Here is a 19,692-nt window from a genome sequence, read left to right as displayed (position 1 = left end):
TCCATATGCACAATTAGATTATATCCAATAAAAATATGTTTTTCTCCTATCTTTATGCCTTTGACTTCTTTTTCTTGTCAATTTCACTGCTAGAACTGTTAGCATTTAATAAAAGTACTGAAGTATGCCTCTTTGTTTTTTCCTGATTTCAAAGGGAAAACCTTTGATATTAAATTATTAAACATATTGTTGTAGGTTTTGTTATAGTTGTATTTATTTTTCAGAATAAGGAAGTTCTAGTTTGGTAAATAGTTTTACACTGATTGTTACATTTTAGCAAATTTATATTGATTAAGAAGATCACAATTTTTCTCTTCAAATGTATTAATATGGTGACTTATGTCAATTAATTTTCTACTATTAAAACAATACTACATTCTTGGAATTATATTTAACACATAATTTATATATTGCTGGATTCTATTTAGTATTTTGTTTAAAGTACTTGCAATTGTGTTCAAAGTAAGATTTGTGTTTCTGTTTCTGGAACAAGATGATGTAGATTCATTTCTCCCTGTTCTTCTCTAAATACAACTAAATAACTGGAAATTACTCAAGACTATTGATGCTGGGACCTTACCAGTTCGCTCTTACTTTACGCCTTTTGGGAGTTCTAATCCAGACCCTAATTTCTTCTGCACAGGCTTTAGAATAGTACACTTGGGATCATTCTTTGAGACCCCTGCCTGTGTGATGAGTGCAGGGACTGTGTGACCTCTTGCTGCCAGAGCGGTGGTAGGTCAGAGTCACAAGCCTGTTCCACTTCCCTGGGGCTGCAGAAAAGTTAATGCTGTAGCCCTAGGATGACTGCCTCTAAGGAAGAAAGGTCAATAGAATAGAGCCATTTACATGTTGGGCTCAGTTTTCAGCTTGACTACTTCACAAACTTCATTTACACTACGCAGGCGAAAGGGGCACAGTCCCAAGAGGACTGCTTCAAATGAGGAGCAGGGGAACTTTTTCTAAGACCAAAGATAAAATTCAGACAGAGGCTGCCATGGACAGTTATAAAAGAGGGAGTCTATACTCTTAAACACCAGATTCTGCCACTGCCTGGGAATTATCCTACTAGTCACCCACTGTAAGAAATCTGACCTGTGAGACAAAGAGGTCGGGGGTCATCTGTGACTCTTACATAGGCAATAACCTAGCCCGAGGTTCACTCAGAGCCATTGGATAAATTGGCCAGAGCTGAGATCCAAGGATGACTGTCTACTAGTCCAGTCTTCCCTTGGAGTCCTCAGATTAGGATAGGAAAGTAGGATGTAAATCCAGGGAGAGGTAAATCCTGGGGCAAAATACCTGTAAAAACCGAAATCAGTTAAAGAGTGAAGTAAAGTTTAAAACCTGTATATTGCTTGCAAACTGTAGTCCAGGGCCATCTTTCTCCTCTGCTCCAGAAGACAAAGCAAGCAAGCCAGCACCTCCCTTTAAACTCTCGGGTTCAGACATACCCTCAGTTGCCCAGGTAATTACCCATTGATATGGAGATGAACTTCTCTCCACCCCTGAAGATACGCAAATACACTAAAGCCAAGTAAGATATTCTGGAAGTGTTACAATTTTACCCACAAGGAAGTTGGCTCAGCTACTCCCCGACACTCCATCCAGAGGTGGGGGATCAAGGAGTGACAGACACCGGGAAACCTTTTACCCAATACTTAAGACTGGTAGCCGACGCTAATCATCTTAAGTGGCTAACAGGTGCCAGACACATTTTTATGAGATAAAAAGTACAGCATTTAGTCAGGCATCAAAGCGAAGCGTAGACCTCCTACCTTCCAGTGGTGACCATTAGGTTCTGAAAGACTGATGAAGTTAGAGGCACACATAGAACATGTAAAGAAAGTAAGGAGCACCCCTGCATCACTTGGAGAGCAGGGTGGCCTGAAGAAGCAGGCTGGAAGTCAGAGAGACAGAGAAAAAGAGACACTCCTCACGGATACCCAGTCAGGTTGTTGAGGTCCAATTCCAGACACACGGGCCTTTGAGAAGCCGCTGAAGCGCAGCCTCAGCCTAGACTCTCGCAGGTGCCCACGGCTTTCCTCAGTCCCTCGCATCCAAGGAGAGGCTTCTGAAGGGGAATCCTGACCTCCACTCAGCTGACATTCCTGGCTCCCAAGGGAGATGGGGGATCCACTGAGGGAGACGCAAGGGAACCTGTCGCTCGAGACTTTGAGATCGGCAGCCAGGCTAGTCCCATTTAAGTGGCTGGTGAGTGCCTGATTTTGATTGCCACAGACAGCTTCTTTGTATAAGGGGAGTGAAAGGAAAAGGCAGCTTAGATGCTGATACTCACCTCCGAAGTGATCCTGGAAGAGCCCCCAAAATGATGCTGGGGTTCTTGTTCATGGAGTCGAAGAATGAACTTCACAAACACTCAAGGTAGGAGAGCAAGTAAGAGGCCTTTATTTAGAGATAAAGTGAGAGGATAAGAGAGCCCCGGGGTGGTGCATTGTTTAGGGGTTTTATAGGTGGTTGAGAGACAATGGGCTAGGGATGCAGACCTGCTAAATAGTCCCAAAATGTTTATCTTTGAAGAGACATTAAGTTTCTTATTAGTCTTCTGGGTTATCTACAAGAAATTTACTGCTCTGATTTCCTCCCAGGATAGCAGCTTCCTGGTCTGGGAGCATATCACTCAAGACTGCTTGCTTTTACTCCCAAGGTGGGCTGTGTTAGGCTGGAGAAAGGAAAAACAAGGACATGCAAAGCAGCCAGATTGAGTCGTCGCCCATTATGACCAAAAGGCTGGAATGTTAGGCTGGAGAAAGGAAAAACAAGGACATGCAAACAGAACTGAGAGATGCCACAGGGGGAGAACAGACCAGACCCCAAAGTCCGTGCCGTATATGGAAAGGGGACAGCTCTCCCTGAATTCCATCCTGATGTGCCCACAGGGACCTGGATGTCAGCCTAATCCCCCTTGGAAGGAAAAAAGTTTCTAGTTGTCTATTATATCACCTTTAGCCAATCATACCTCTCAACACCCCCTAAAATAGTTTGCCCACTCCTCCCCCTCCTAATCCCTTATAAGTGCCCCACCTCCCTAACCGGGCATGACTTCTCTGGCCTCTGGCATGAAGGCCATAGAACCTCACCCGGGGGTATTTAAATAAATTACCTGACCCTTTGTTGCCTCTCTTTGCCTGCTTATTCCGGCTAGAATTGATCTTACAGGCTGAGTTATTGTCAGCTTCTTGAAAAGTATGTTAAGAAACTTACTTTTTAACGAATTGGGTTTTAAAATGCAATTTTATATTTAAAATGGAATCCTTCCTGTTTTTACTATGTTGTTTTGAGTTTGCTTGCTAAATTCCCCAGGTTGCAAATCACTTGATTAGGGCTAGAGGAGGAAAGCAGCACCTAAATAAAGTCAAAAAAATAAGCTGAGCCCCCCAGCAGGCCAAAGCAAATCCCACAATAGATTATCTTGCTTTGTTTTTTCTGGAGGCCCTCACCCTATGCTGTCTAAGCCTATGGTCTCTGTCTCACTATGATAAGAAGAACACTGAAAGCTGAGCAGAAGTGGATTGAGGACATCATGACTTGAAGAATGACAACATGGTAATTCAGTGAACTGGGGGTTTTTTGTTGTTGTTTTTTTAAATCTTCTGTATACCCCAGACTAAGCACCAGAGAGACCTGAAACCCAGAACTACCAAAAGGCATTGCCAAAAAATGCCCCAAAGGACCAGGAAAGGGGAAGCCCAACAGACACCATCAGGAGCCCCAACCCTGGCTCCAGTACCGGGATACTGGTGGGTTGTCCACCAGCCCAACCAACAGTAGCAACAAAGCCTCTTTCATTCCAGACCCAGCTCCACAATTAGCACCAGCAGGTGATCCAGTCTATTTTCAGCAGCAGCCGCCAAGTCCTGAGACCAGTCATACCCCTTTTCCACAACCAGAGCCACAGAGAATCAGCTAGGCAGCTGCAATATCAAAGCCTGAGGCCACAGGCCCACCCACAACTGGGACACAGGCAGGTTGACCAGTATGCCCAAGCAGCAGCAGAGAAACCCAGACATGCTGACTGTGTGCTAGTTCCATACCTGTAACACCAGCAGGCAGGCAGTCCCCCAATGGGCAACATCAGCCAAGCACTGCACCCACAAGCCCTCCATCCACCAGCATGAAGAGATCTAGGCCCAACTATTTGGTGTCATTCAAATAGCTGATAATCTCATTGTGTTTCTATTTATCTAAGAATTGATTTTAAAAGGAAATTCCATTTACAAAGCCAGAGAAAGAACCTAATTTCATGCTCATAAAATTCTTTGGGTTGATATCTACCACTAACCAGTAAATTCTTGGTATGACTGATTAATTTCTAATCTAGTTAAATATATCACTATTCAAACTGATACTACTCTAAATTATTCACAAAGAAAGAAGGAGTTCCTTACTGAAATCAAGGGGAAGTCCATAACTAAAATCTTCATTTCCCTACAACCATACCAGTAAATTGGTCAAAGTGAAGCATTAGATTAGGCTGATATACATTTTTAGGAATCTCATGTTTGGCCTAAATGACAACTACTTTATTTAATAGCAACTTTAATAAACTGCTCTCAACTCTTGTTCGAGGTTTACTTAAATAAGATGCTAAGTGATAAACACAATGCATAGTGCACATCGTCTTTCTTCCTGTGAACATTTAAATGTTTTCCATCTTAAATCTTGTCAATTTCATTTGCAAGCTTTTTAAGTACTCAGAATATAATTTGAGTGAGGTTTTAAAGCTCCTTTTAGATCAGCAAGATTCTCTTATAATCTCTTTACCTATCTTCAATTTCATTTTCTCCTGTCATGTTAAATCAACAATCTTTGTAATAAACAGAAGTAAAACAAGATTTGAATTCAAATTTCTTCTTGCTATGATCCAATTCCATGTCATTAACTCCCCACCACACCATCCCTCCCCACCAAAAGAAGCTTATTTCTTTCTTAATAGTGAAACATTTCTTCATTTATTTTAGCATTTGGGACAGACCTTCAGAGATCTCCAGCCCTTAAACTTTATAAGGAGAAAGGTTTTCATTTTCAGGCAGGAGAGTGGGGTCTACATGGGTAAAATTGGTAATAAATATTATAGGAAAGGAGACAAACTACAGTAGACTGGAAGAGAGAATAGATAAGAAACTAAAATCAAGTTAATGTGTATTTATTAGACCTGTGTTGTCATCTGGTTTCTTTTTGGATTCAGCCAATGGGATATACTGACAGGAGATTAGAGGTCAGGAAATGGAGGGAACAGGAAGCCTGAGTATGCCTCATGTATCCTATAGGATACCACAATATGCTGCCCCAAAATATGCCTCTTTGTCATACGGATTACATTGAGCTAAAGGCCATTGACAACCATAACACAAGAAAAACTCTAAAAACAAGGCATGAGATTTTCTTTTGTAAAGAGAATTTACGTTTATAAAGTAACTTTCCATTTGTAAAGCATGTTTTCCTCTCCCAGTCCAGGAAGAGAGGGACTCTGCTCAATGGAGAAGGTACTGACTTAAATCTGCATAACAAACCTTACTAAACAACCTTTGTTTAACATACTTGTAAGGTTGAAGGCACTGGGGGGAGGGGTGAGCACGTCAGACACTGATGACGTGCCAAAGTCCCCGGCTGCTGCCCCCTCCCAACCTAAAAAATGTGCCTTAGCTAGCCAATCCTCCCGCCGCTGTAAATCTAAGCTCTGCCTCCCCCTACCTTCTTTAAAAACTCGCTGCCTGTCTACTTTCCATGACTTCCCCGGCCTGTGACAGCCAGGCTGCGGAACCTCGCCTGGGGGCATTCAAATAAATTACCTGGCCCTTTATTGCCTCTCTTTGTCTGCTTATTTTGGCAAAAATTTATCTTACAAAACTTTACCTAGCCACCTTCCCATAAAGTGACCTGCCCAATCCCAAATCCCCTTTTCCTTTGTTGGCTTTTAAGTCCAAGTTCTAACCACCTCTTTAAGTTACTCATCTTTGAGTACTCCCAGAGATGTGCATGTGTAAGCACCAGGCATATATTTAAAAACTTCTGTTTGTTTTTATTTTATTGATCTGCATTTGGATAGTCTAATTTATAGGTCCCCAGCTGGAAAACCTAAAATGTATAGAAGAAAAAGACTTCTTTTTCTCTCCTCCTGTGGTAGGAAGCCAAGGAGACAAAGTTTCTGTTGAGGCCTCAGGACGGTAGAGGAATCACAAGGTACTTGGGTTCTTGAGATTGAAACAATGTAACAATGTGCCCCCCCCCCCCCACTGGGGACTCAGTGGTATGTAACAGCTTTTTGATCATATTCATGGAAACCCATTAGTTTATAATACTTAACCTGGGTAACCTTTACTGAGATAGATTAAAATATAACTAGCATCCTGAATACACCAATAGTGACGTAGTAGCTCCCACTGCAGCAGTTCCTGGGTCCTGACTCCCCACCAACCTTGTAGTAAATGTATAAAAGGCATAGCCTTGCTGTACTCAGGGCTCAGCCTTTGGATAGGAATCTGCTGAGCCAGTGCAGGTACTAATAAATGCTGCTTCTCGGCAAACATTTCGGTGTCCCGACTCCTTGTTTGTCATTCCTGCAGTTCCTTCAACAGTACAGCTTTTGCTACTGATTACAGCAGCTCTGACAAAGACTTCAGTCCTGCTGGGTCTTTCAACATGGCTGCTATGGTTTCAGCACCTGCAGGATGACCCCAGTCCACAGAGAAAAAGTATTATACACCAGACACTGATTAAAAACAGAAAGGAAGATGATGTTCAAGCTACTGCAGTAGGTGAGAGATACCTCTGTATAGTGCTGAGCTCAACTACAAATACAGCACAGATTGCTGGGGATTTATAGCCAACAAAATGGGTGAAGGGGTCAGTGAATGGAAAAGTACTAAGAGGAACTTGATTAGATATCAAGGGTGGGGGGAATTCTTGCTCAACTGGCTTAACAGGATTTTTGCTAAAGGCAAGCCAAGGACTTAGATGTCAAGGGTGAAGAATGAGGAATTTGATCAGATATCAAGAGTGGGGGGTTTTCTGACTTAACAGGATTCTTGCTAAACTGGGCTCAGTGGGCCAGCCATGAAGGCCGAAGTCGAAGCCTAGCTGAGAAGAGGGACCTGACTAAAGTTTGTAACTGGGCTCCAATAATACCACCTTTGTTTCTCCAGCCTTTTAGGGGTAGCGGCTTTGTGCTACTGCTAAACTCTGAGTCACTAGCTTTGTTTAGTTTTTCAACTCCTCTCACACATGTGTAACCAATTTACTGCATTAAAGTCTTTCTATTTTGTTGTTGTACTTGTTAATGAAGTATAACATACAGAAAAGTATAAAATCCTAAACTGGATGAATTTTCACAAAAATGAAAACACATCTGTGTAATCATCACCCAGATCAAGAATCATGTGAGCAACATTCCAGCATAACCCCTTGCTTGTTCTCTTGCAGTCCCGCGTCCACCAAGGTTGTCTTTCTGAGGCCATAAATTAGCTTTTGCCTATTTTGTATTTTATATAAATAGAAAAACACAGTATGTACTCTTTTTTGGTCTGACTTCTTTGGCCTAACCAAAGATTGTTGTTGTGTCTATTTGTAGTTTGTTTATTCTACTTCCTGTTTAGTATGGCATTGTGTAAACATACCATGCCTCCATCTATGGATCGTGAATACTTGAGTAGTTTCCAGATTTAAGCTTGAATAGTGCTGCTATGTACATTCTTGTATGTTTCATTTGGTAAACATAGTGTGTATTTCTCGTGGAGATATATCAATATCATCAATATATGTCAAGATATATGTATATATCAAGGAGCACAATACATCTCTGCTGAACACTGCATTTTGCCAATGGCGGGAGCCATGCTACTCAAGCTGTGTAGCAAAGCTCAGGCTGGAGGAAGACCCCCACAAAGCAGGGGCCTTCACAGCCGGCTCCCCCTATTACCCACCTTGATTTTGTTTTTCTCCATTATAGTATTGGCTTTGCTTTTGCTTCCATTTTTGCCAAAGACTAAAAAAAAACATTTGATAAGCAGCACGGAAAAGAGGAGAACACAAGTTTCCCAGAAGCTTTTCCGGACAGTGCTCCTGAAGAATGGAACACGCAGGGGCCAGATGGCAATCTTGGCATAGAATACTGAAACCTGCAGTCAGTCAAACATTGACTACCCCATCTCCACCTAAGTGGGAATGCCCCCTTTATTTGCAATGCTAGTGAAATTAGTGATGAAGAGTTTTATAAGAAAATTAGAGAAATAGAGTTATGGGGGAATACTGAATAGAATAACCCTGTCTGACACTTAATCCATCTTCTCATGTTTTCTTCTGTTTGCTACTTCTACAACTTTTCTTCTTCCTTCCTAATTACAGCCCTTTACTAGAATTTGTGCCTCATATTCGGAATTACCAAGCACCATCATTCTTCCGAGTGGTAAACGTACCTCAAGACAAGTGCTGGGCATAGAAGCCACGGGGCATACATCTGTAAAGAAGTGAAAAGCTAACATTTTCAAAGAATATTGCTTCTCTTTTACTTACCAGCTTTACATCTCCCTGTATGGCCCCAGAAGATGGCTGGTTAGCCAAAGACAGGTAAGATTCCTCAAGGGAGGAACAACCTAAGACAGGCACAGTTGCAGGGGGGGCCATCAGGTGAGAAAATGGGGGCCAACAGAGGTGAGGCTCAGAACCCCACCCCACCCCCCAGTTTTGAGAGAAATCTTCTACACCCATGGATGTTTTGTTGCCCTTGTCTAACTTGGATTAATACCTAGTCTATAGGCACAGACCTGATCATCTACACTTGCCTTCTTACAGTTCTAAATCATGCTTTCTATCTTTATCTTGCATCTACCTACGATAGAATAGATATTATGAGATAAAATGTACCCATTGCATTAGAAATATAGATGATGATACCTGCCTAGCTAACTGTAGTAGGAGTGACCTGTATTTCACCCTGAGCTGATAGATTCCATAGTCACTGCTACATGCTGCACATTTCTGTGGTCACATGCACTACTTAGAAAATGCATTGCATAGAAACATAAAACATGATAGAGTACATGTTGCTAGGAAAAGTTTCAGTCAAGGAACAGAAAACGATCACCTGTCTAACAGTTGACCAACCATGAATACATTAGAAAGAAGAAGAAATAAAAAAGCTTGCTTATACTAATTAATCAACTGCCTATACCAATTAATCAACAGAACAATAAAAAATAATCATATCTTTGTGCAAAATGGTATAAATAAAGCTGTCATTGGCACTTTGTCGAGAGACCACCTCCATCTGACTCTGTGTCCTGTCTCTCCGTGCACCGACTCCAAGTCATCCTTCTGGGCTTCACATCCCCCCCGCTGGAGCTGGACTCCGGCATGCCAAAATGTGTTCCAATCAGTAATGATGAGAGAGTTCTAATTGTTCCACATCCTCATCAATATTTGGTATTGCTTCTCTTTTTTTTTAACCATTCTTGTGGTTATGTAGCAGCATTGCACGATGATTTAAATTTGCATGTCTCTCGGTTAAATAGCCATTAAAATTATGTTTTCAAGTAATTAATGATATGGGAAAATGCTCAAATAAAATGTGAAGTAAAAAAACCTGCATTTCTCCCATAGCTAATGAAGTTGACCACCTATTCGTATTATCTCATTTTAAATGCCTATCACATTTCTTCAGTTTTAAATACAAATCACTATTCCTTTTTCTTGTTTTTTTGCTGAAGAACAGCAAATTATTCTAAAATGAAGAACAATCCTAAATAAATCCTAAAATGAAGAATACAAATTTACCGTTTTCTCCTTTTTTCTCTCATCCCTTCTCTACTTCTGAAAATGATCAATTTTATCTTCTTAGCATATCTGCTATTTAAATGCTTATAATTTTATTATTTGATTTGTTAGCCTTAAATAATATGCATTGATTCCTAGTGACACAGATAAGGTAATCATTGAACTTACTGTATCTCAGAATTTGTGTCTCTTCTTTCCCTCCTAATTTGTGGTAGTCTATTATTTTCAGAATGTATACTATTTACATTCTTATGTATGACTCTAATCCTCATATTTCTTTCCATTTCAGTTCTAGAGTTGAATATATTTAATGTTCTTTGCCAGCCCATTTGTAATAGTTCCCCAAATCATATTTTGGATGGTTAGAATTCATCCTCTAGAGGTTCCCTTAAGAAAGTTTGATGGGTATAACAATCCTTGAGTTATTGCATGTTAAATCATCTGTTTTTATGCTTGGAAGACAGCATGATTGCATTTAAAATCTTTGGTTTACATGTTTTCTTTCCACATTGTCTTGAAGATGCCACCCCATAACTTCTTGTGTTGAATGCCAACAGCCCCAATTCATTCTTCCACTGCAACCTCAGAGACGAACTGCTCCCAACAAATATGTTGGTATGTGACTCTTTCTGTACTTTCACGTACTCTGCTCTCTAGCCACCCTGGTTCCAAGAAGGTTTCTACCTCCAGCCCTATTCATCCAGTTTCTTCACTCATTGCTGAACATGAGAGATGCAGTATTTGTACTTCAGAGTGAACCCTTCACTATCAGGAATGTGTTCCTGCTAGAACATTCTGAGACCTGCAACCTCTGGGCTCTTTTGAAATACATTCTGCTTCTTCACTTCATTTTTCTCTTCTGAGGCTTCTGCCAAACTCAGTCAGTTTTGCAGGCTTTACACATATTTTGGAATATGCAGATAGTACATGTCTCAGAGTTTCACTGAAAATGGTATTTGCAGGGTTCATTTTATTCTCCTATTGCTTTTGCTTTATTTTCAGGAGTAAAGGGGAAGTATGTGACTTAAATAGCCATGTTCATACTGAAAACCCAGGAATAGAGATTTTGAAGGAAACCGAAGATCAAGTTTCAAAATAAGGAGTGAGAAAAAGATAATCTCAAGCTTCATATTTCTGACAACATGTTAGAGAAACTGCCAATGTATTCTATGAAAAGAGGAGATTAATATCTCCAATAAAAAGTCAGTTTGGGGTTTTCTGTGTGTCCCTGAAGGTAGCTTTTTTGAAAAGATTATTTCAAGAGTCACCTTTGCTTTCAAATTCAATATTTATTCTATTAAAGTTATAAATTCAAACCTCAGTTCTTTCTTAGACTTAAATTTGTAAATCTTACTATGCTATTTATAAATCCACAAATTTCAACAATTACTTATGGATTTTTTTAACAATATTGTAATCATTTTAACTATATTCAATATATTCCATTTTCTTCTTAAATATTTTAATTGTCTAATAAAAGCAATTCCCACATATGTCTATAATTTATAAATCAAATATTGTAAGTTTTTCCATAATTAGAATGTGAATCTTAAGTTACAATAAATACACCAAGATGTTATTAATTATACATTTTATATTGCAATCCTAAGGCTGATGTGTCAAATTACTTTCCCAAATGCCACATGTTATTAAGGCACTGTATACATAATTAGTAAAATATTAATTGTATTGGTTCAATTTACTTCATCCCCTATGTATTTGATTCTAAATTTTCCTGGGTTAAGTCAGTACACACTGACGAGACACGTTGGTGTCAACCTTCATGGCAGGCTGAGATTGTATATCAACCAAACATTTAATTGGAACATGAGATGAAGAGCTGCAAATACCTGGGGAAATGTTCATATGTTCTAGACTTCCATTTTGAGTCCTTTTCTATAATCTCTAAGTCTATAGGGACTCTTAAATGTATGTCACTGGGATGGGATGATCTCATGGTTCTGGTCCCCAGCTTCATGTACTTACATTACCTAATTACCAGGTCAGATTTGTCTATAACTTCCACAAGGTTGCTAATTTAAACTTGCTTGGATTCAACGGAACTAGCCTACTATTTTATTATATTCTGAATGCCTTGTCCTTCCTATCTAACAAGACATTTTTAGATATTTCAAAGGTATGGGTTGTAATGAATTATATGAATTTCTTATGTCTATGCCTGACTTGGTTTTCACATACTAATGATATCCCAATGATATAAATTAAAAGTAACTATAAGCCCACATTGGGTAGTCAAATTAGAATTTATAAGGAAGAGGAAAATAGTTGAAGTTAAAGGGCAAACTTATTTTTTATTTATTTTTGTAAATTTGAAAATTATCAAGTTCAAGGACAAACATGGAGCGTAACTATTGCTGTCAGTGCTATGATTCCTAAGAGGTCTTTCTGTGAAATTTCAAGACAGGAGATAAGTTATTATTGGTCATTCTTGAGACTAATGATACGATATGAGAACAGAAAGATGGGATTTTCATTTGCCATGTTCCAATGAAACATACACCTAATAGCAGGAAAGGGGAAGAAAGCTTCCTTCTTACTGAAAGAAAATGAAGATGGTAGGTATAATATGGTAGAGAAAGTGGGTCCCAGTGTGGTGCATCTGGAACATGAATTCCTACTCTGCCTCCACTCTCTCCTTTGGCAATCTCTCATTAGTCTGAGCTGCCAGTATCATGTCACAGTAGCTGTAACACTAGCTGCAACATTTAGCTGTAATACAAACTAAAGGCCAAGGAATAACCCAACAGAATTATGAAGTGTAGTCACATATGTGTAGATTATACTTAATCACTGTGATTTGCAAGACTTGCCCCATCTCCAGCCTGTGGAACTGACTTCCTTGGATAATTGCACAGAGAATCCTACCCAGGCAGGAGAGAAAAGATTGCCTGTGGTGTGTTCTATCTCATAAGCCACTTCAGGATAATGATCAGCTCAGTACCACAGTAACCCCAATATTTCATCCAAAAATGCATATAGAGTATGATGGTGAGGATGGGAGGTTGCAAATCTCCCACCTCTGAAAACCTGGTTTCTAGCAGGAAAAAAAAGGAGGGGAAATTCACCCCTAAAAATAGTTGAAGGACCTAATATATTTTTCTTGGAGCTGAAAAAAATGTCAGGACAAACAAGATCTCTCTCAATATATTGTACTAGTTATAGTGGAAAGAATATAGGCTTTTAAGCAGAATGAAGGGAATTAAGCTATGTAAGTCTCAGTTTTCTCACTGATAAAATGAGAATAAGACACATATTTCAGGTTGTGAAAATGAAATGAAATGTCAAAGAATCTAGAAGGGTCTTACCTGCGAAAGGTATTCAGTACATGATGGTTAATTTTATGTATCAACTTGAAGGATGCTCTTGGATGAGATTAATATTTAAATCCGTGAACTCTGAGCAAGCAGCTTGCCCTCCATAATGTGGGTGGGTCTCATGTAATCAGTTGAAGGCATGATTAGAACAAGAAGACAAGCCTCCCCAAGGAAGGAAGTATTCTTCAGTAGACTACCTTTGGACTAGAACTGTACCTTAAGCTCTCCTGGGTCCCAGGCTGCTGGTCCACATTGAAGGCTTGGACCTGCCAACCTCCAAAATCACACAAGCCAGTTCTGCCTCTAAGATTTTTTGTATATATACACATATAATTGATTATGTTTCTCTGGAGAATCCTGAAAAATATGCAAGTGATTGATGTTCCTTCCTTCCAATATTTAAAAAATTCTCCTGTGGTGCCCAAATTTATATATGAAGACTTAAACATATTAAGTAATATGCTAGTGACAAGAGAGAGGACTTAGAAACAGATATGTCTAATAGTAACTAATGTCTGAGAACTCTTCCAGGCACTGCAAACTATCCCAGTTCCCTGAGCAAGAGAGTGACACACACACAATCTTACAGATGCAAAGGTTGACTGAAACAGAGGGCAAGAGGTCCACAGCCTGTGCAAACTCTTCACCATCTCTTTCTGCCTCACACAGTCATCTGTCTGGACCCCAAGCTCTCCTCTGGGAATTAGTGAGCTTTGGAGAGAGATGCAGGTAGGCCAGGCTGCCCCAGCTGTTGCAGATGACTTGAAGTTTGTCCCATAGCTGATTTTGTAGCACACATTATACCTCACATCTGGATAAACCTGGCTTTCATGCTTCAGTAGTGAAGCTAATGAACAGCTTTGGCACATGCACAATATAGCTTTGTGTAAATAGTATCCTGACATATCCTTGTTAAGCAAAAGGCAGTGTAACATGAGCAATGTGTGCAGTTTCCTTCTGCAGCCTCTATAAACATCCTCTTCACTGCCCTCATTGATGTCTACTGGGCTGCCCTGAAAAACAATTCTCAAAAAAATATAGATGAAAAAGACATCGTCCTCACCCTCAAGAAGCTCCTGTTTGGTGCAGTGGATGAGAACAGAGCTGAACAGCTGAACCCACATGGTATGTGCCATAATAGAGGTATTGTTGGAGTTGTGTAACAAAACAGAAGAGGTTATGGCTAATCGCATATAGGTAGGAGGTGATCATTACAAAAGAATTATGTGGAAGAGATTACATTTGAATAAGACTGGAAGGTTGTCAGGATTTTTATAAGAGTGAAAGGGAGAATGTTGGCCAAAAAATAGTACTACATGAGCAAATCTGCAGGCTCCATGAAAAGACAAAGGTATTCAAGAGTACATGCCCTTAATTCATAAACTTTACATTCTAATGCATTCACAAACACCAAACCAGTGAAATGCACATATATCATTTCCCTCTTACTGGATATAGAGATAATAAAAGATTAACTGTAAGAAAACTATTTAAGTATCTCCCCATTTAGTAAGAAGGACAGTGAGGAGCTCAATTTGGGGGCAAGTTTTTCATGCTAAGGCCAGATTCTGAACTGGGTTTGTCCCCTGAAAATCCTGTAGAATTATATATCAAATTATATACCCTAACGGCTGAGAAAATATGAGAATGGACAGAAAGGGGATCCGTTGTCTGAGAAGCAGGAGGTTTGGGCATATTAAATATGTCTGATGCCATTCCCCAAATTTGAAAATGTATTCTTTCATGAAATTCAGAATTCTAAAAAGTAATGCTTCAGATCTTGAGTGGAGGGTAGTGAAAAAGACAGCTGGGATACCAAAGACCCTGGGATCTTCCCAAGGATTTGATTTTCTCTTGAAGGCAAAGAAGGATTATCAAAGGCTTTGAGCAGGTAGTCATATTTGTGTTTTAGAAAAATGCCTGTAGCAGTAGTGCTGCAGATGTAATGGAAAAGACTGTAACCATTGGCAGAAGGACAATTTGTCTTACTTTTCTCTTTGAGTCTTTCAACTTTACTTTTTATTGCATCACCCTTGTGGTAAATCCTAAAGACATCTTTTGACTTGATGCTCCATTTTGAAAGAAATTGAGGTAAGTGGAATGAACGTAGGAACAGAAATGAAGAGGATCAGATTCTAAAACTGGCTCTGCTATCACAATGGATACAACACAATCCAGTTTATACAATTGAGAGAAGTTGAATCATCTACTGAAAACTTGTTTGAATATACTTGTATTTTGGCAAAAGTATTCAGATATTAACAGATTAAATATTACTTATGCCATACAGCTTCATTCAACAGAAAGTTCCTATTATTGAAATCAAAGAATAAAAAGAGATCCAAAAATATTATGAAGTAGAGTATAGCAAGAATCTGTAGGGATATCTACCATCTAATGAACGTTATCTATCAGGTACTGTGCTAGTACTTTACATGCCAAGTACTCATTTAACCCTCAAAACAAGTGATATATGTATGATTAGTTACACCTATGGCTGATGAAACTGAAATTTAGGGAGCTTATGTCACTTGCCCTCATTCGTTGAACTAGTTTGTAGTCATAGTGGTATTTGAATGAACATTTCTTTGTCTCTCAAAGTACTTGCTCTTACCCAGTACTTAATACGGCTTTCTTGTCTCATTCTGAATATATGATTTAGAAGACAAATTTCATAACTTATAGAAAAGGATTAGTATAATATTTTGAAGATATTTCAACAATTTAATGAGGCCAATCATTTGAAGAGGAATGGATAATTTTCCATTTTAAAATGATATAAACAATTATAGTGACAAGGTATTAATCAAGTGTTTTAAAGTGCAGAGAGTTCAACTTCTCTGAAATGTTGCTATAAATAGTTTTGTCATAAAAAATATGTGTATGTTTTAGTGAATGGAACAACTGGAATTTGGGAGGGTGAGGTCGGGGGAGGAAACACACTGTAAATAGGAAGCACACATTCAGCAAATTAACAGACTTGTTGGTGTATGAGGGAACCACTTAGGTAAAGCTATGGTTTTGTTTTTTTTCTATCAAGTGTGTTGGTACAGAAAACATACCTGAACGGATGTGATAGCACATAGAACACGTTTCAGAATTACAAGGGTGAAGCACTTGTGTCAGGTTGTCTGCCTTAGGAATGGGGACTATAACTCCAGCGGGGGAAATATGTTCCCAGTCTGGGGCAAATAAACCTTTGAAGCCAAAACCAGTCAAAGGGAGAAATAAAGTGGATGAAACCTGTTAATTGCCTACAAGCAGTCATCTTCTCCTGCTCACCTGTGTCTCTCATGACCCAGCTGCCAAGGCCCCACCAGAACTCTCCAGTACCAGTGCACACTCGCACTCCACCCTCTTTGTAATCACTTATTGATATGGAGATGGACTACTCCTTTCCACCCCTTAGAAACACCTATCGATATGGAGATGCACTAAGGATGGGTGAGAGATTCTGGATATATTGCAATTTTACCCACAGGGACCCACGCACATCATATAGGAGAAACATCAACCTAACGCAGGCAGACTTTTGGTAGTTACACTGGACACCTGCAGCCTCCTAAGAAATCAGTTTCAAAATCCTCAACGTGTACAGGTGCTACTACCTAAAACTGATACATGTCTGAGAAAACACCCACAGGATGGTGAGTCTACTGTCCTTGCCTTTTCACCATCTTCCTTCTCCACCTTTGTAGAGGAATCCACCTACCTGAATCTCACTCAGGTAAAATACCTTGCAGTCTAAAAACCAATGGGATGCCTAACAGGCACACTTAGTAACACCCACAACGGTAATGCCTCCTTTAATAAAGGCAGAGGAGCCCATAGCAGTGCATGTGTTTTCTAGTCTTATAAATATATCTGTACAAATAAGGCAGAAAAGTGATGTTAGAACTCAACCATTTTGGCCCAAGTTGGGATGCTTTTGAAGGAAAAAAGAACATGTCACCCTAAAATATGCATCTCTGACATAAGAATTACTTTGAGCTAAAGGGAAATGAAGAAACAGTAAAGGCAAGGAAAGCTCTCTGCCCTGACCCTATTTGAATAGAACAGGGCATACATTTACAAAAGTGCCCCTCCTCCCTTTCCACCAGGAAGAAAGGTTAATCGCCAGAGATAACTTGAGATCCTTATCAGTTAGAGATAGCACCAGTTTGTTATCTACATAACAAACTATAGTAATTAGCCCTTATCTTCCTTTCGTCTCCCATATATTTGCCTTCACAATTTGCCCTTAGAGACTCAAGGTCCTTTTCCTTTGTCTCGGGACTTATCTAAAAAGTTATTGTTCCTTTGCTAAAAAGCTGTATAAACTCAAATTCTAACCAAACTTTTGAGTCATTCATCTCTGGGGACGCCCTTATATCACATACATGATACACATGTTTACTCACTTCTGTTTGTTTTTCTCTTATTAATCCATCTTCTATTAATCCAATGTACAGGGTCCCAACGGGACAGCCAAAGATAGGTTGTTGAATGTGTCAGAGAACCAAAATTGTTCTCATCCAAGGTAGAAAGGTATGAAGAGGTATTTCTGTTACTTACTCATCCTGCATGGTCATCTGTGAAGAGCTGGCTCCCAGGTGAGAAGAACACCACAGAAGATGGTAGAAAGGTGAAGAATCAAGGTGGAGCCTGGGGATGAAGAGGGGGCAGAAGGACAGTGTCAGATGGAGAGGTGGCCATTACTGTGCTGGGGGTCACCTGCCTAATGCACCTTCCAGGATTAGCCTAGCAGAGAACACACTATCTACTAGTTTTGTGAGCATTTTTGTAAAATGATTTTGTACATGTAAAATATGAACTAGCTGTTTACAAATTACATATTAACTAATATTACATTAAAAGAACCTGTAACTCCAGGGAGAAAATATGTTCCCAGCCTGGGGCAAATTACCTTTGAAGCCAAAATAGGTCAAAGGGAGAAATAAAGTTGGAGAAACCCATTTATTGGTTACAGGCAGTCATCCACTTCTGCTCACCCATGTCTCTCACAACCTGGCTGCAAAAAGGGACCCTACCCAACCTCTCCAGTCCAGATAGGCCCTGCTCCCCCATGTAATCACTTATTGATATGGAGATGGACTACTCTCTACCCCTTGGAAACACCTATTGATATGGAGAGGCACTATGGCCAGGGGAGAGATTCTGGAAATATTGTAATTTTACCCACAGTACCTGTGTAGGAAAATATGAAAAAAACAAACATATTTAAGTATGAGAATAGGATACGGTATTCTCCAAATGCAATCTAGGATGTGATGTCCTGAACGTCAGTAAAGCAGCTCATGAAGAAGATGACTATGTAAAATAATACCTAGCTCCAGGATATGAGTGAAAAAAGCAAGGTGCACAATAGTGTTTTAGTATTTGACTTCTTATTCTAAAAGGAGAAGAAATTAGGATATGCAAATATATTTGCAGAAAGAAACATAGTGAGAATAAATCAAAAAATGATTTTAAAAGGGTTCATTTGTGGTGGAGAGAATGGGCGGGGAAGATCCAATGGTGTGGCAAACAGTCTATAAATACGATCACTGTCAATTCCTCTTTTCTTGTACTTACAGGCTGCTCCTCCCACCAAGAGGTGGAGTCTATTTCCATGACCTTTAAAACCATACTGGCCTTTTGACCTACTCTGACTAATAGAATGTGACAGAAGTGACACTGTGCCTGTTTCAGGCCCGTCATTCAGAGAAAAAGCTCATTTGGAGAAAAATTCCAGGTGGTCAGGCTTACATCAGGTTCCACAGCCCAGACATGTAAGAGGAGCTTTCGTAAATGTCCCAGCCCACCCCAGATACTAACTGAATGCAGCCATATGAGTCACCTCAACCAAAACCAAGCACAACAGTACTGCCCAATCGACTCGCAGATATTGCAGGAAAAAATTAATTGTTGCTGTCCTAAGCTTTGAGTGCTGCTTTACACAGCAAGGGACAGCTAATACAAATAGAAATAAGACTCCTTTGACTAAATATTTTTTATATTGTTTTGACTTTTGGAATGCTTAAATGCTTTACAAATCCAAAAACAAATTAAACCAAAAAGACAAAAAGTTATCCTTAAAAAGGAAGACAAATAATAAATGATCTGAACTTTCGATCAAATTACTAATATAACTCTGGAGAAAATAATTATTTTAAAGTACCTTAAAACTCAGCACTTTGGCAGTATATCCACAGGGGGGTTTAAGATAAAAAGGATGACAAAGAAATTGTGAATTTTACTCTGTAGTTTATTGCCAGTATTTGTGTTGTTATTCCGAAACACAATTTACATATGTTGTAAGGTAAAGCAAATGTTGATTTTATTTGGAACCAAGATTTTTAGCGTGAAAGGGAAAAGAGATATATGTCAAAACCCAAACAAATTAAAGTAACAAAATGTCAATTTTAATTGGTATTATTAAGAATTCATGATGTTTAAAGATGCTTCTACTATTAAAAATATGTCCTATAAAAAAGCTGAGAAGCAGTGACATAGCATTGAGCATCCCTAGAACCCAGATTTTGCTCTTTAAATACAAATCTCAGTTTTGACCAGAGGCAGCCCT

Source organism: Manis javanica, chromosome 6 (genome assembly GCF_040802235.1).
Source record: "Manis javanica isolate MJ-LG chromosome 6, MJ_LKY, whole genome shotgun sequence".
Classification (NCBI taxonomy): domain Eukaryota; kingdom Metazoa; phylum Chordata; class Mammalia; order Pholidota; family Manidae; genus Manis; species Manis javanica.
Note: the sequence above shows the minus strand (reverse complement) of the source record.